Raw genomic sequence first — 14,625 nt, forward strand, 5'->3', positions numbered from 1 at the left:
AAGCAGACTTGGGGTTTCTACATGCGGCTACCCTTCCCCACTTTAGAAACAAATTCCTCCTGCCCCAAATTGTATTTGGGATGCTCATCTAGATGTGATAATTCCCAAGCCATATGACCAAGTGTTAGCCAATAGGATGTGAGCTACTCTCAACTCACATTCTGAAAAGGAGCTACTTGCCTTCCACTTCCTCTTTTCCCCTTTCCCAAGCTCAGGAAGTAGCAACTACTGCAGCAATTTCCTTGGATCCAGGGATGGAATCTATGCTGATGGTGAAAAAGCAACCCTTCCAAACTGATTATACACCATTATAGAGTTTTATGGAGAACAGCCCAAAATCTTCTGTCATGTTTAAGTCACTGCTAATTGATTTTGAAATATTTGGCTCAATATTCTAACTAATACATGACTTACTATAAAAGTTGCTTTGCCTGCTGCATGAGAACTAAAAACAAGAGAATTGCTTTTAAAGAACAGAAGAAAAAGACAGCTGTATTTTACTTTAAAACAGTAAATACTCTTTACATAAGTTCCTTCTGTTTCATTTCACTGCTCTATCCAAATCTTTACCCATTTTTTTCCCCATGGTTCTTGGAACCTTCTAAGTGGCCATTACTCCAACTGCCTCTCAACCTTTGTTCTTTCTCTACTTCTAGTCAGTGTTTACTGGGGCATGTCTTTTAAATCACCCTTGTACAAAACATTTTCTTCCTCAAATATCTTCAAAAGTTAAAGTGTACATTTCAAACTTCTTAAGTGTTCCATTATTAAAACCTATTTGCGTGCTTGTTCTCTTTCTTCCTCAGTAGCACTTGATAGAGTCCTCTGAGCTCCATCCAAAGAAAGCTCCTCTTTATATCCCGAATACAAAACACATAGCCACATTCCCATTTGCTCAGTCCCCACTCTTCCTGAAAAGCCTGGAAGGAAAACCTCCCCAAGGCCTGTTCTCCCTCCAAAACTCACAGTCTGGCCCTTCTCTTTTCATGAGATCTTCAACTGACCTAAGGACTCAACCTCTTTTCTTCTGAACCTGTAAGGTCCTTATTATCTGTTTCATTCCCCGGAGTTTCTACTCTTTCTTATCCTTTAAGGACCAGCAGCAGACACTAAGAAGTTGTAATACATACCCAATGTACTGTGCCGGAAGCACTGTGCTTGATGGTGAGAACTCAAGGAAACAAGGTATGATACCTGCTGCCTTTGAGAGGCTTATAGAAAACTTAGAAAGACTAATCGTAAACATTTTGAAAGACAACTCACAATACAAAATTATGGAGCTCTCAGCATTTAGAATTAGGTACACATAAAATTGTGGCTTTCACCCCAGCCCTGGGATTATTATCTCATTTGTCTTTTTTCTCATCAAAATAGTTAGTTTTAAAACTACTCCAAGAGAAGTTATATTTAAAGCCCTTTGAATTAATAAAACAAAAAAGACTGTTATACACTTACAACTTTTATGTTGAACAAACACATCTCTCCCACTGTCCATTCAAGTGATACCTTTTCAGGAAAAAGTATTTTATTCATGTGTTGGTATGAAAAGTAAGGTGGTTCCATGCTGCCCCATTCACCTGCAAGTAATCAAAAATTACAAAATCACTTTAAATTATAAAAGTCTCAATTTTTAGTAAAAATATCCAATCCCATATAGTAATTAACATTCTTTTTTAAAAAAAAAAAACATTTTTTATTCTTGTTCAAGTGCAGTTGTCTGCCTTTTCCCCCTATCCCTCCCCTCCGCCCCAGCCCTCCCCACCTCCCTCCCCTGTTTCTACCCCACCGTGTTATTGTCTGTATGTCCTTTATAATTGTTCCTGCAAACCCTTCACCCTTTTCCCCTATAATCCCCTCCCCTCTCCCCTCTGGTCACTGTCAGCCTGTTCTCAATTTCAGTGTCTTTGGTTATATTTTGCTTGTTTGTTTGTTTTGTTGATTAGATTCCTGTTAAAGGTGAGATCATATGGTATTTGTCTTTCACCACCTGGCTTATTTCACTTGAACATTCTAATCCTCAACTCCAGTTGAATCTTCCCCTCACATACCACCAGGGGAATCTCCTTAAAGCCAAATACATGCAAAAGGAGTGGGGTATAATTTTCTTCTCTCCTTAGATACTTCATGCTTCCACTTCTCTGACTCTGACTGCTAGTTTCTGACCCTGTGCCCAAGTCAAAGGGGAGCGGAGGTAACTGGGACAGAAATAGTCTCACCTACTCTCAAAAGGAGGTCTCACACTCTTGGTCAGTGGGTTTAATGCTGACTTTCTCACCCTTTGATATTCTTGTAGATTCTTTAGAAGTATCACTAATTACCCTCTGTTACTTGCAGTTTCCTTGGCCCACACAAAAGCACTATACTGTGGTGTTTGCTTACTACTCCCTTGCCAGCTTCTAGAAATTGGTGTTGTACCTTTGGTTTCTCTTCTGAGGAGTCCAGTTTACCCACCTAGGATTTGCTTGCATAGGACACACACTGGTCTTCTTTGTCGGTGTCCCACATCAGGGCAATGGGAGCAAGTATTTATTTGCTCAAACAAATGACAAGAGTGCAGGCTAATCCCAGTAAGCAGGCCTCTGGCCTGTGTCTCACACTCTGGATTTTGCAGGCATGTGTGAGACCCTAGTAAATTGTGTTACTTTAATTCAGGATATTGAACTCTTTTGATTAAGGTTGTCAGATTCAGCAAATTAAAGTACAGACGCCCAGCTAAATTTGAATTTTAGAAAAACACATATTTTTAGTATAAGATTGTCCCATGCCATGTTTGGGACACTCTTTTTACTAAAGATTACTCATTGCTTTTCTGCACTTGGCATTCAAGTGTAACATGGGTGTCCTGTATTTTATCTGGAAACTCTACTCCCAGTATTTCTGCTGATATTGCTTTCTTGGCTTGAGGTGAAGATGGGACTCATTCAGGACCTCTGCTTTGGGGATGGACCACATGAATCTCTCAGCCCCGCGTTACACACAAAAAAATCCTTTTCACAGATCCTCTAATAATTTTGAGTATTTGAAATATTTTGAGCAATCAACATTACAGATGATTGCCTTTCTCAATATTTTCTGTTTATGAAACGAGTTTCTATCAACTAGCTCCCTCTCACTAACCCAAAACTGCAGTCATTTTTCTGTTTCATATTCACTCCCAGATCATCACCATACTCTTTCCTAGCTCAAATCGAACCTTCCTAAAAGTTAGAAAGAAAAACTGTGAACAATTGTAACTATGAACAATTCTTCCTAAGTTACATCTTCGATTTAGCTCCTCATTCCTCAATCCACTCCAAACCAACTCTCTTTCCATTTTTTACAGTGCAAACCCACTGACAGCACTGCTTACTTTCATGTCAGGAAATTCAGTGGGTGTTTCTCTGTCCTCATGTTTGATGCTTGCCCGGCATTTAACAAGCAGACTCTACCATCATTTCTATTCTTTCTGATATTATCCTTTTCGTTTCTTGATTTCTATGACATCACTCTCTCTTGCATTTTCTAACTATATTTCCGCTCACTTTTTAATTTTATGTATTTCCATTTTTCTAGTCTGGGATATTTAATGTTGCAGTGTCTCACTGCTCAGATATCTTCTCCTCTTTCTCTCTCTCTGAGTAATCAGACCCAAGTCCTTACTCATCACCTGTGTGTGCGTGACCCCTATCTTTCCATTTTTGTAGTTCCAGTTAGGCCTTTTTGTTGGGCCGCATGTACAATTTCCCACTCAACATCTTTCCTCAGAAGTCAAATTCATTTCATACTCTCATATCCATGATCGGGCACAGTATCTCCCTCCAAAACCCTGGTACTCTCCCAATTTTGGTATAGAACCGTTATCCGCAAGAGGCATAAGCCAGAAGCCTAGGACTCATTCTTATGACCTCTCCCTCTCCTCCTCTCATATGTCGCTGATCATTAAGTCCTGCAGCTGATCATCCAAATGTATTTGAAGCCTCTACTCTGGTCATCGCTGTCTCTGCCATGGGCCCTTATTCAAACTACACTGATATCTTTTCTGGACAATACTTAAAATAAAGTAATTATATAAATTATTATATAAATTATTATCTCCAAACTAGGCAGTAATTTTTCCAATAACAAATCTGATCAGGTCACTTTCTGCCTAAAACTCTTCAATGCCTTTTGATTGTCCTTAGGAAAAAGACCGAGGTTCTTAATATTGCTTATGAGCCCTGAATGTCATCTTCTTTAGTCTTATCCTTCAGATTTTCCTTCCTAAGGAAATATTTTTAAATTTCACAGTCTAAGTAAAGTTGGTTTGTTTTATTTTATGGAATTATGTTTCCTTCTTTCAGAGTGTGTATCTCAGGTATCTATCAATGACTTTGTCATCATTGATATTTAACTAATTATTAATAAAAAAGAGAGGGGAGCAAAGGCAACTAGACATAGAATTTAATAAACTGAGGGACATTAGCCTGTTATGTCCACCAGGAATTTGCAGTTTCACACTCCAGGGGATGACAGCATTGCTCCACCAAGGGGATTAACACTCCTCCCTCCCCCACTTCAGTACTGGATTGTTGGGGAACACAGAGGGAGATGCTGGGCCATAGAGGCCTGACAGTCTAACTAAGGCACGTAGACCCATCCAAAGCCCATGAAAACTTGGGAAGTTGATTGGTCATTTTGAAAAAGTTTCTGGTCTTTTCCAAGTCCAAAACGTATAATCCCAGGGGAACAAAGAAGCCCCCCTCCCACCCACCTGGTAACACACTTGCCCATCAGTTCACGTGCTATCTCTCTGCAGGGAGCATGTGACCATGTGGGGCTAGTAGCTACTGGGGCCTGTAGAAGACTGCGCTCCAAAAGGACTAAGCTCGCTCTCTCACTCTCTGTCTCTCCCTCCCCCACAATGGCCCACACTTGCATGGCGCACAAACCTGTTCTGTCCATGGTCATGGGGCTTTAACAGCTGCATGGCCCATGGCTGCATAGAGAGACCCCACACACTCCAGGAGGGAGCCTGCATATCGCAGCACAGCAATGGGCAGCCGCTGAAAGCACACGCTGAACTGGCCAGGTGCTGGCCTGGACTGGGCTTGAACACGGAGCAGAAACTCTGGGCAGTGGCCTTCATCCCGGCCCCACTGAAGACAGGACTGGAACTTTTCCACGGTGAGACAGAGGTGGGAAAGTGGACAGCCAGGAGGAGAACCCCCTTAACTGTGTATCAGTAAAGTTTACCACAGAGGCCCATGTCCCCATACAAGTCTCAGGAAATTCTTTTTCTTGCTATACAACAAGAATTTGTTTCCCACTAATTAAAACAAAACAAAACAAAACTTGAGCTTTCATTTGTAACCACTGTTAGAACAGAAAGAATATTTTTTTTCACCATTGCATTTCTCTCTCAAAGCCCTGGACATGGCACATAGTAAGTACAAAAAGACTGTTTATTGAGTAAATGAAAAAAAAAAAAAAAAAACAGCATAATGTGGTGTTTCAGAGAACAAGCTCTTAAGTCAAATACACTGAATTTCAAATGCTAATTCTTTTACAAATCATGTGATATTGGGAAACTATTTCTCTCCCAGTTTCCTTATCCCTCCTAAGGAGATAATAATTCTTATTTCATATAATTATTTTTGCATGTTTATTTTTATTATTTTTTATTGTATTCTTGTTCAAGTACAGTTATCTGCATTTTCCCCCACCCCAGCCATCCCCACCCTCTCCCCCTGATCCCACCCTGCTTTGGTTTGGTCCATGTGTCCTTTATAGTTGTTCCTGAGAACCCTTCCCCCTTATAATTATTTAAAATATTAATAGCTAACATTAAGTAAGCTTATTTGGGCTTGTCACTGAGCTAATTGTTTTTACACGCATTATTTCACCTAAAATAAATGTCATGAAGTGGATGATAATATTATTCTTATATCAGAGATGAGAAAACAGAAAATTAGAGGGTTTGGTTACTTTTCCAAGATCCCACAGGCAGTAAACAGACGAGTTATGTGAAACTTAAGTCTTTGAATCCAAAGTCTAGGTTTTAAGACTTAAGACCTAAGATGTTGGTTTGAATCTAAAAAGGTAAAGCTTTTTCCCCCAGATTTCAAGATCCCTCCAACTTCCTCCATGCCTAAGAATGCTGCCTCACACTTGCAAAGAGAGAAACTCTCCTCTGAACTCTGCACAACTTGAACTTTCACCGGTGACAGAGTAATTAATCACAGGCCATCCAGGGTAATTTCTTTTCAGCATTATCTATCTTCTAAGGTTAGAGACATGGTGGCCTTTGAAGTGCATTAACATTTTGCTGAACTTCAGCCTTTTACTACTGGTATTCCCTCAGCACCAGCTGATTTCCACACCATCAGTAAAGCAACAAATATTTGTTAACTGATTAACTGAAAAGAGACAATCAGAGAAAGACAAACACCATATGATCTCACTCATAAGGAATCTAATGAACAAACTGAACTAACAAGGAAAATGGGGATAGACTCACAGATAGAGAGCTGGATAACAGCTAGTTGGGGGGCAGGTTCGGGGTTGGAGGGACTGAGCAAAAAGAAACAAGGACTCAGGGACATGGACAACAGGGTGGGGATTGCTGGTGGGAGGGGGTATAAGGGTCTAAATAGTAATGGAAAAATGCAATAAAGATTAAATTTTTAAAAAGAAGGAAGAAAAGAGACAAAACATTATCAATAAAAAAATTCTGCATACATTCTTCAGAGATAAAAATGTTGATGCTCAGATGTAAGTAGACTATGAAAGGGATGTTGTAAATTCAGAGAAAATTCACTCAGAGCAATAGTTTCTTAAAGGCTTCTCTCCGTACATAGGCTAATTTCTTAGGAAGGCCACTGATTTCCACAGGGATGCTACCATAGCATACAGGGACATTTAGTATTTTTAAATTTATAAAATTTAATAGAATAATTCTTTAAGACATTGAAATAACTGCTTTTCCAAGTCCTAGTGACATCATTTATATCTGTTCCAATTGTAATTATAGCCTGCAACTTAATGTAACCAAAAAGGAGAATGTAAAACAATAAGTTAGAAATAAAAATATCATAGAAGCAATATAACCCTTTTTTATGTGCTAAAGAAATATCTAAAACACTTGCTATGTTAATAAATAATCATCAGGTTTTTCTAATTGACGTTAGTAAGTAAACACACACATTGCTATGTCAATAAGCTTATTAATTGTCCATCTGACCTACATATATTTCATTATTTTTCAGTTTCTATTTGTCCTCATTGTTTTTACTGTAAAAAAATGATATCTTAACAGTGCTCCCTGTCAAGTTGATATATATTTGTTTATTCTATAAACCAACAAGGTTTTTTGCTTGCCTTTGAAATTGAGTTAAAATTTTATAATCAATATAAGGCTCCCAGTTTCTTATAATAGTGGTTTAGGGGTAGAAATGTGTTGGAGAGAGGAAAGACAGAGAGAATAAATAGGCCTTTTTAGATTGTTTTGAAATTCCACTTACATAACAAGTCTGCTGATTTGTTTAGATGAGGTGATGTCCTGGGTTGTCTTCTGAGTAAAGTGGTAAAGAATGAAGCTGGGGAGGCTCTGCTGCACTCCTTCGGTCCCTGCTGCTTACTCTTCATGTGTGTGGTGCCAAACCGGGAACACACTGTCTGGATAATTGACAAAGGATTTTGATGTGTTTTGATTTTGTCAGTTAAAAAAATAAAAATAACAATATTAACTTCCTGTTTAGGCAACACCTAATTTACCGAAGGTTTCTTCTGGATTTTATTTGTGCTTAAAGAGCAACCAAAAATATGTTTATTTTGAAGTATGGATATGTGCAAAATCTGTGAAGTCTCAGACACTCAATACAACACACAGATGTTGTACTGTAGAATCGTACACTTGAAACCCATTTAACCGATGGAACCCCAACATGTTCAATAAAATATGTATTTTAAAAATTAATAAAAGAATAAAAATTAAACATTTTTTTAAAAGTTTGAGAAAGTAAAAAGAAAATTCTGATCCTAGATTTTAGACAAAGAGCTTTCTTAATGACTTTTGCAAACATATATCAATGTGTACTCTAGTCACTTTGCAAATAATTACTTGCAGAAGTGGAGACAGGAGGTTAGGGTGGGTGCAAACATCTCTGGGTGACCCTGGAGCACTAGATAAAGAAATCCGATCTTGCTCTGTTTCCCGCAGGGGGAGCACAGCTGGTGCGCATCCATTTGTTCTGTTTAGTCTAAGAGATACATTGATTCCGTCTGTTACCCAATCCTGCCCCTCCCATCCTCCCATGAGGTACTCAGGAGTTACGTTTACAGAGGACTGACAAAATTGCAGAGTGACGTCTACAGCAACACAGAGAGCCTCATTTTTGTAGATAAAGAGGATTATTTGCTGCTGGCAAGATTACTCACTCGGAACAGTAGTTCATTGCTGCTTTCCCGGCCTTCATCCGTGCTTGGAACACGAACAAGCCTGAGCAACGGTGCATCTAACAGCCTGCAGAGTCTCTTCACAAAATACTACTGTTCATTTCGTCATTAACCATTTTGTTTATTTTTGTCTCTCTCGAGGCTTCTTATGTGATTCTCTAGTCAGTCCTGTTTTATTGTTAATGTTACAACATTCCTTTTGCCTTAATAGAGGTTCCAGACTAACACCCCTACTTTCCAGAGGGCGGCGAACCAGATAAGATCCTCACAGATTCCATTTCCTCATCCTGGGTACACAGGAGAAATTATATTTCCCGACCACCTTTGCAGTTAGGTTTGGGTCAAAATGCAATAAAATATGAGTGGACATTTGTCTCTTCCTAACTAGTTCATGAAATCACTGGGGAAATTCGGCTCTCTCTCTCTCTCCTCAGTAAGTAAAAGCTGAAACAGCCCAGCCTCATTTTTAGACTTGGGGAAGTAAATACCCCAAAGTCTCCTCTTGGAAGAAATCTACCTAGGACAGACTCAATATATTTAAGACAAAAAGGTAATTAATTAATAAACTCGTATGATTAATGTGTAGGCTGCTAAGATTTGGGAGTAGTTTGGTTACAGTAATTTTCAATTGTCCTAATAAACTGAGCCTGAGTTTTCTCATCTGTAACAGAGAAAATACCACATACACTGCAGGAGCGTTCTGCGAAATCAGAGACAATTCATTAAAAGATACTTGAAATGGTATAGTACCTTTGTTAATGCTGTCAAGTCGCCTTCCCTTTGGGGCTATTATGTCTGGCTTAGCAAATGATTGGGAATGGCATGCTCCTCCCACGTGTCGGTGTCCTCCGGCCTTCAACATCGTCACCCGACCAAAGCACCCATCTCAGCCCCTGGTCTTTTTGCTCATGACCATCGCGCTTTGAGAGAGCTGAACCATTAGAATGTACTACTTACAAGGTGTTAAAATTAATTCAAAAGGTAACGTTACCCACGGGGGGCATGTGCATCTTAATGAACACTGCTTCGTGATCGACTGGCCTTTAAGAAAAAAAAAATTGAAGTTCTAACAGAATAATTAGGAAGAAGCTAGAAACTCCTGGGTATGAGGATAATTATAGCAATTATACGTTAAGTACTGAATACGCACCTGGCTCGGAATTAAATACTTTCTTATCACATTTCATCTTCATGGTATACCTATGACACAGACACTGGGACAGCCAGTTTTCTAAGTGAAGGACCTGGGGCCGAGCACGGTTAGGTGGCATGCCTGAGGTCACACAGGGAGTGGAGAAGGTAGAAAGACAGCCCTGCTCAGCCTCTCTGAAGCTGATGCTCTCGCTTTTTTTTTTTACAACACTGCCTATTAAGATATGAGTTTGGTACACAGTGAACATTTAATAAGTGTCATTTCCCCCTATCCTTTCTTAACGTTGACTCACAAATCACGTCACACACAAGACCCTCAGTTTTCTTGGTGATGAGGGGTGTAGCTGTGCCTGACAAGGTGTACTGAGCCCAATCGTTGCTGCCAGGTCCTGGGACATCAGGCAACTTATTCTCCTGTACTAGACACATGAGTGTCATTTTTAACCAGAGGAACATAAGAACATATCTGTTAAGTTTTTAAATAACTGCTCAGACACCCCTGTTGGGAAATATAATTAAAAACAAAATCTTCTTCTAACTCAGAAAAGCTTTCCACAAACCTAGTGAAGGAAGAAAACAAGTTTGTGATTGAATAAGCTTTAAACCAGAATGTAATGGGCATCACTAGCAACCCTGTAAGAGATTGCAAGGGCAGAAAGAAATTACACCCACGTATAGAGCTGACAGACATAACTCATCACGGGCGTGTTCCCAAGATAAACACTAACTAGTGCTCAAGTGGGAGGACTTGACAGCACTATCTGTCACACACAGTTCAGCCTAAATTTACTTGGTAATTAAGGTGACTACCTGTGTTAGGTAATTGGCTTTATACAAAGAAAACAATTCCTTCTATCTTTATGACAGGGGGTAATTTTGCAACTTGGAATAAGAAGCCCATGGAAGTTGGGTTCTTAACCATTACACAGAGTCTGGGAGATTGAGACACTATCTCTCCTGGTGTTTACATTTCAAAGAGAATGGCTTCCAGGTCCTTGAGAAGGATTTAAAAGAAAGGGAGCAAGAACTTAGAACAAATTTTCCAAAGTGCATGCTCTAAGAAAAGGGAGTTCCCAGAAATCTTTTTGCCCATTTGCAAAGGGGCAGAGTTAAGCCTCCAATTTTAATCTGTATTTGTCCTTACACTACTCTCTATGAAATGATTAATTTGCTCTGAGTTGCAACCTAGGACTCCAAGTCCCGCTGAAAGTGGCATCTGAGATCAGACCTAGAGTAACAGGCTCATCACTGTCCACAATTCCCCAGAAGTAGATATGAACAGGCACATAATAGCTACTCATTGATTAAAACAGCACATGTTCTATATTCGGAATTAGGGGAATTGTCATGGAGCAGTTTGATGAAACAAAATGTAAACTCATGATTTAATATTGTTAAGTAAAAATCATTCTGAGAACCTCTGGCACCAGGACACTTCTGTTGAAGAGGGAATCTCATGTCTTATTTGATTTTGCAAAATAGAAATCCAACATGAATTATTTGGAGTACCCAGGAAAGGCTTGCCCAAATAAGACATAGCTGTGTCTAGGGGAGACGCTGCCAGGAGCTCATGCTCTCCCTTTCCCTTGTCTCTGTTTCATTCTCTGTTATTACAGACTCATATTCTCCACCCCTGCCAACCCCTCTATACCCTCCCCTCCCCGAGAAAGAGGCATAACTCTCCAACACACACAAGTCAAGTCCCAGGCTAAGGTCTGACTGATTCAACGGGTAAAGATACAGGAGCAACTTTTAGTTTCAGACAGTTTTCTACTTACATGTGCAAGGAAAAGAAGAGTAAGCCAAGGCGACGGTCTCCTGGGATTTTGCTGCTATACACCAGAAAAGCAGAACACTCGAAGCAAAACATGAGTTGTGGGGTGATCTGTTTCTAGGGGGTCAATTCTGAATTGCAATTAAGTGTTTTTATATCCTACCGTTCTATTTCCAGGGGTGAGACAGAAAGTCCCAAACCTCATCAGAATGGGGGAGGGGATGGGAAACTGTCTCCTGACAGCATCCCAGGAGAAAGAGAGAGGCAAGAGGGAGATGGCTTTGGAGCAGCTCTTCACACGCCTCCCACGCTCTCCTGTCCTGGGAGAATTACAAGGCATTCTGCCAAGCTCAGATTAGCTGTAAATCATGCGTTTATTTGCCTGTGGGTCTATATGAATATGTAAAGGTCATCAAGATGCCATGGCACAGCCTGTTTTCATAAAATCTTATGTCTCTCTCATTGGAAGGAAACTGATTTAAAGACATATTTTCTAAGTCCATGGTTTTGTTTTGTTTTTTTTAAATCCCATGCTGATTTAGCATGAATTAGGTGCCCACAGACCAATCAAGAGTCTTACACTATGAAGACATTTTCCCATGGTTTAAAGGGAGTTAGTATCCAGGGAAAAAACTTGGACAAAAAAATAAGGCTTGGAAAAAAATATGTACAATATATCCAGAATTCCTGAGCCCCCACGGAGATGACCCCGGTCACCGGCACTGCAGAGGGGTCCTAAAGAGAAGATTCAAGGAAAAGGAGGTAATTCAAAGTATGATATTAATATTATATTCAAGAAAATAGTGAATGGCACTTTCATTATTGTCTCACAGTTTCACTGAGGCCACCACACTGAGAACCAGTGGTATTCAATAATTTTTCCATAATCTTTCCAAGATGCTGGATATATCAGGAGAGACAGAGAGAGAGAAAGAGAGGGAGAAAATAAAATTTTACTAAGTAATGCTTATCTTTCTTGTGTGAAATGCATCCTGAAGTCTAGTTTATGCTGTGTAAAGTTAGGCTAGTCTGTTTAGTTTTTGAAATGTGGCCGTAATCAATTAAATCCAATATAGAAATTTTTGTATAAAGGAGTCTTAACCCTGCTGCTTCCTAGGAGCTAGAAGGAGCAAAATTGGTGGGGAAAAGGCAGAGCAAGAAAAGCTGCAAAGCAGAGTTTTACCTCCTGTTAATCTGCAGAGCTTGAATTCAGGCTTTGAATTGGATGACAGATTGGAGCTATGCTTTTATAGTTGACTGCAATCTTTTCTCTCTGTTCAAACATCCTAACACGCTTGGAAAAATTATGATATCTGCCTGACAGGGACAGTAAGGGAGACTGACCCAATCTGTTGGAAGACAACATTTGGAAAGATAAAGTTGTTTCTTCTTTGTACCCCATGGAGTTCAGCACACCCAATAAACTAGTTTTATAATAATAGTTAACCTTTGTTATGGAATGAATGTTTGTATCCTCCCAAAATGTATGCATTGAAGCCCTAACCCCCAATGTGACCAGTTAGGTCTTTGGGAAGTCATTAAGGTTAGATTAGATCAGGAGGGCAGGTCTCTCATGATGAGATAAACAACCTTATAAAAAGAAAGTGAGGCTCCCTATCAGTATTCCCTTCCCCATCCCATCTCCATCTTTATCTCTATCTCCCTGTCAATTGTGTGTATATTGTGCGTGCACACATGCACACACCAAGGAAGGGCCGTGTGGGAATACAATGAGAAGCTGTCCGCAAACCAGGGAGAAAGCCTTTCCTAGACACCAGATCTGTCAACACCTTGGCTATGTCCTTTCCAGTCTCCAGAACTATAAGAAATAAGTGTCTGTGGTTTAAGCCGACCAGTTTATGGTATTTCGTTAATAGCCCAAGCTAAGATACCTTTTATAAAGACCTTAAATTTTTAGGTATTTTCAAAGCCATTATTTCATTTAATTTTTATAATTGTCACAAAGTGTTTTTTTTAAGATTTTATTTATTTACTCTTAGAGAGTGGGGAAGGGAAGTAGAGAGAGAGAAACATCAATATGTGGTTGCCTATCACACGCCCCCCACTGGGGACCTGGCCCACAACCCAGGCACGTGCCTTGACTGGGAATTAAACCAGTGACCCTTTGATTCACAGGTCAGTGCTCAATCCACCAAGCTACACCAGCCAGGGCACAAAGTGGTTTTTAAAAGAACTTCAATGTTTTCAGCTTCAGTGCTTCCGTTTTCTGATTTTCTGCCCCTTGCAGGACAATACTCAGTGTCACCTGGCAGTGAGTGGTGTTTGTGATGAGCATCAGGAGGAAAGAAAAGCAGACAACACAAATGATCCAGGATTAGGGGCTCCCAGGGGATCTTTTTTATGCATGTGGGCAGGGAAGGGTTGCCGAGGAAATAGTCTAAGAAGCAGTCCCTGCCTGTGAAGGCAAAGCAAAGAGGGAAAAAAATGAAACTGTAAGAATACTGCTGAGGCTTATGTGCTTTCCCTCAGAGTTTAAGGAACTAGTAATGGATGGGAGTGTTACTGGTGTTGCTTTTGGTTTCACAAAGAAGCTTCAACAGCTAAAATGAAGTAGAGCTGGGATTTGAATTTGGACTAACATTCAGTCTTTGAAATTCAGTCTCATCTATCAGAGGATAAGGAAGAATTATCAGATTATTAAATAGAAAAGAGAACTTGTAATGGAGAGGATTACCCAAGGAGCAGCGCTCGGGAGGGGAATGAATAGTGAAATACATGTTACAGTGATTCCTACCAGCTGTGGCCATAATGAAGGAAACTATAGGGCAAATTGTCCACCGTCTAGCTCGTGTCGAAAAGCCCAGGGTGATATAAGCAAACGCGCATAGACAGCACTGGCAATACACAAATTGAAATAAGTACTCTAATTTCTGGAAAGACTAGAGACCTGCATTATATGATTGTAAAGTTTATAAACTGTCCTTTCCTCATTTCTCAAAACTGTATTACACAAATTCATCTAATACCCTGGAGAAATCTAAAGAGTGTTTTTGTAACATTTACGCCGCCATGAAAATTACCAGTGAGTCTGATGGCATAAACTGTATAGTAGCAGGCAAACTGTTCTTCATAAGAATGTAAGAGTATTGCACGGTTTGTTCAGATCTGCTGAAGACATTATTAGTGGCCTGGAGCCCTAACGTTCTTTTTCAAGAGTACTTCATCCTCAAGTAATTTTTTAAAAATTGTTCTCATCACTATGACCAAGAAATAGAGCTCTTAACAACGGAGATTTAATGCATTTTGTAATTGGCCTCACCTTTTTG

General features: G+C 39.8%; 1 long non-coding RNA gene across 1 annotated transcript; it reads right to left on the reverse strand.

Moving 5' to 3' along the window:
• Positions 1 to 1,535: 1,535 nt before the first annotated feature.
• Positions 1,536 to 11,569, reverse strand: LOC123478269 (uncharacterized). Its single transcript, XR_006653437.2, has 3 exons — positions 11,343 to 11,569; positions 7,479 to 7,632; positions 1,536 to 1,577 (listed from the first exon to the last, which is right to left on the reverse strand). It is a non-coding gene; the product is annotated as an uncharacterized lncRNA (long non-coding RNA).
• Positions 11,570 to 14,625: the final 3,056 nt, after the last annotated feature.

The sequence above is a fragment of the Desmodus rotundus genome, chromosome 3 (assembly GCF_022682495.2).
Source record: "Desmodus rotundus isolate HL8 chromosome 3, HLdesRot8A.1, whole genome shotgun sequence".
Classification (NCBI taxonomy): domain Eukaryota; kingdom Metazoa; phylum Chordata; class Mammalia; order Chiroptera; family Phyllostomidae; genus Desmodus; species Desmodus rotundus.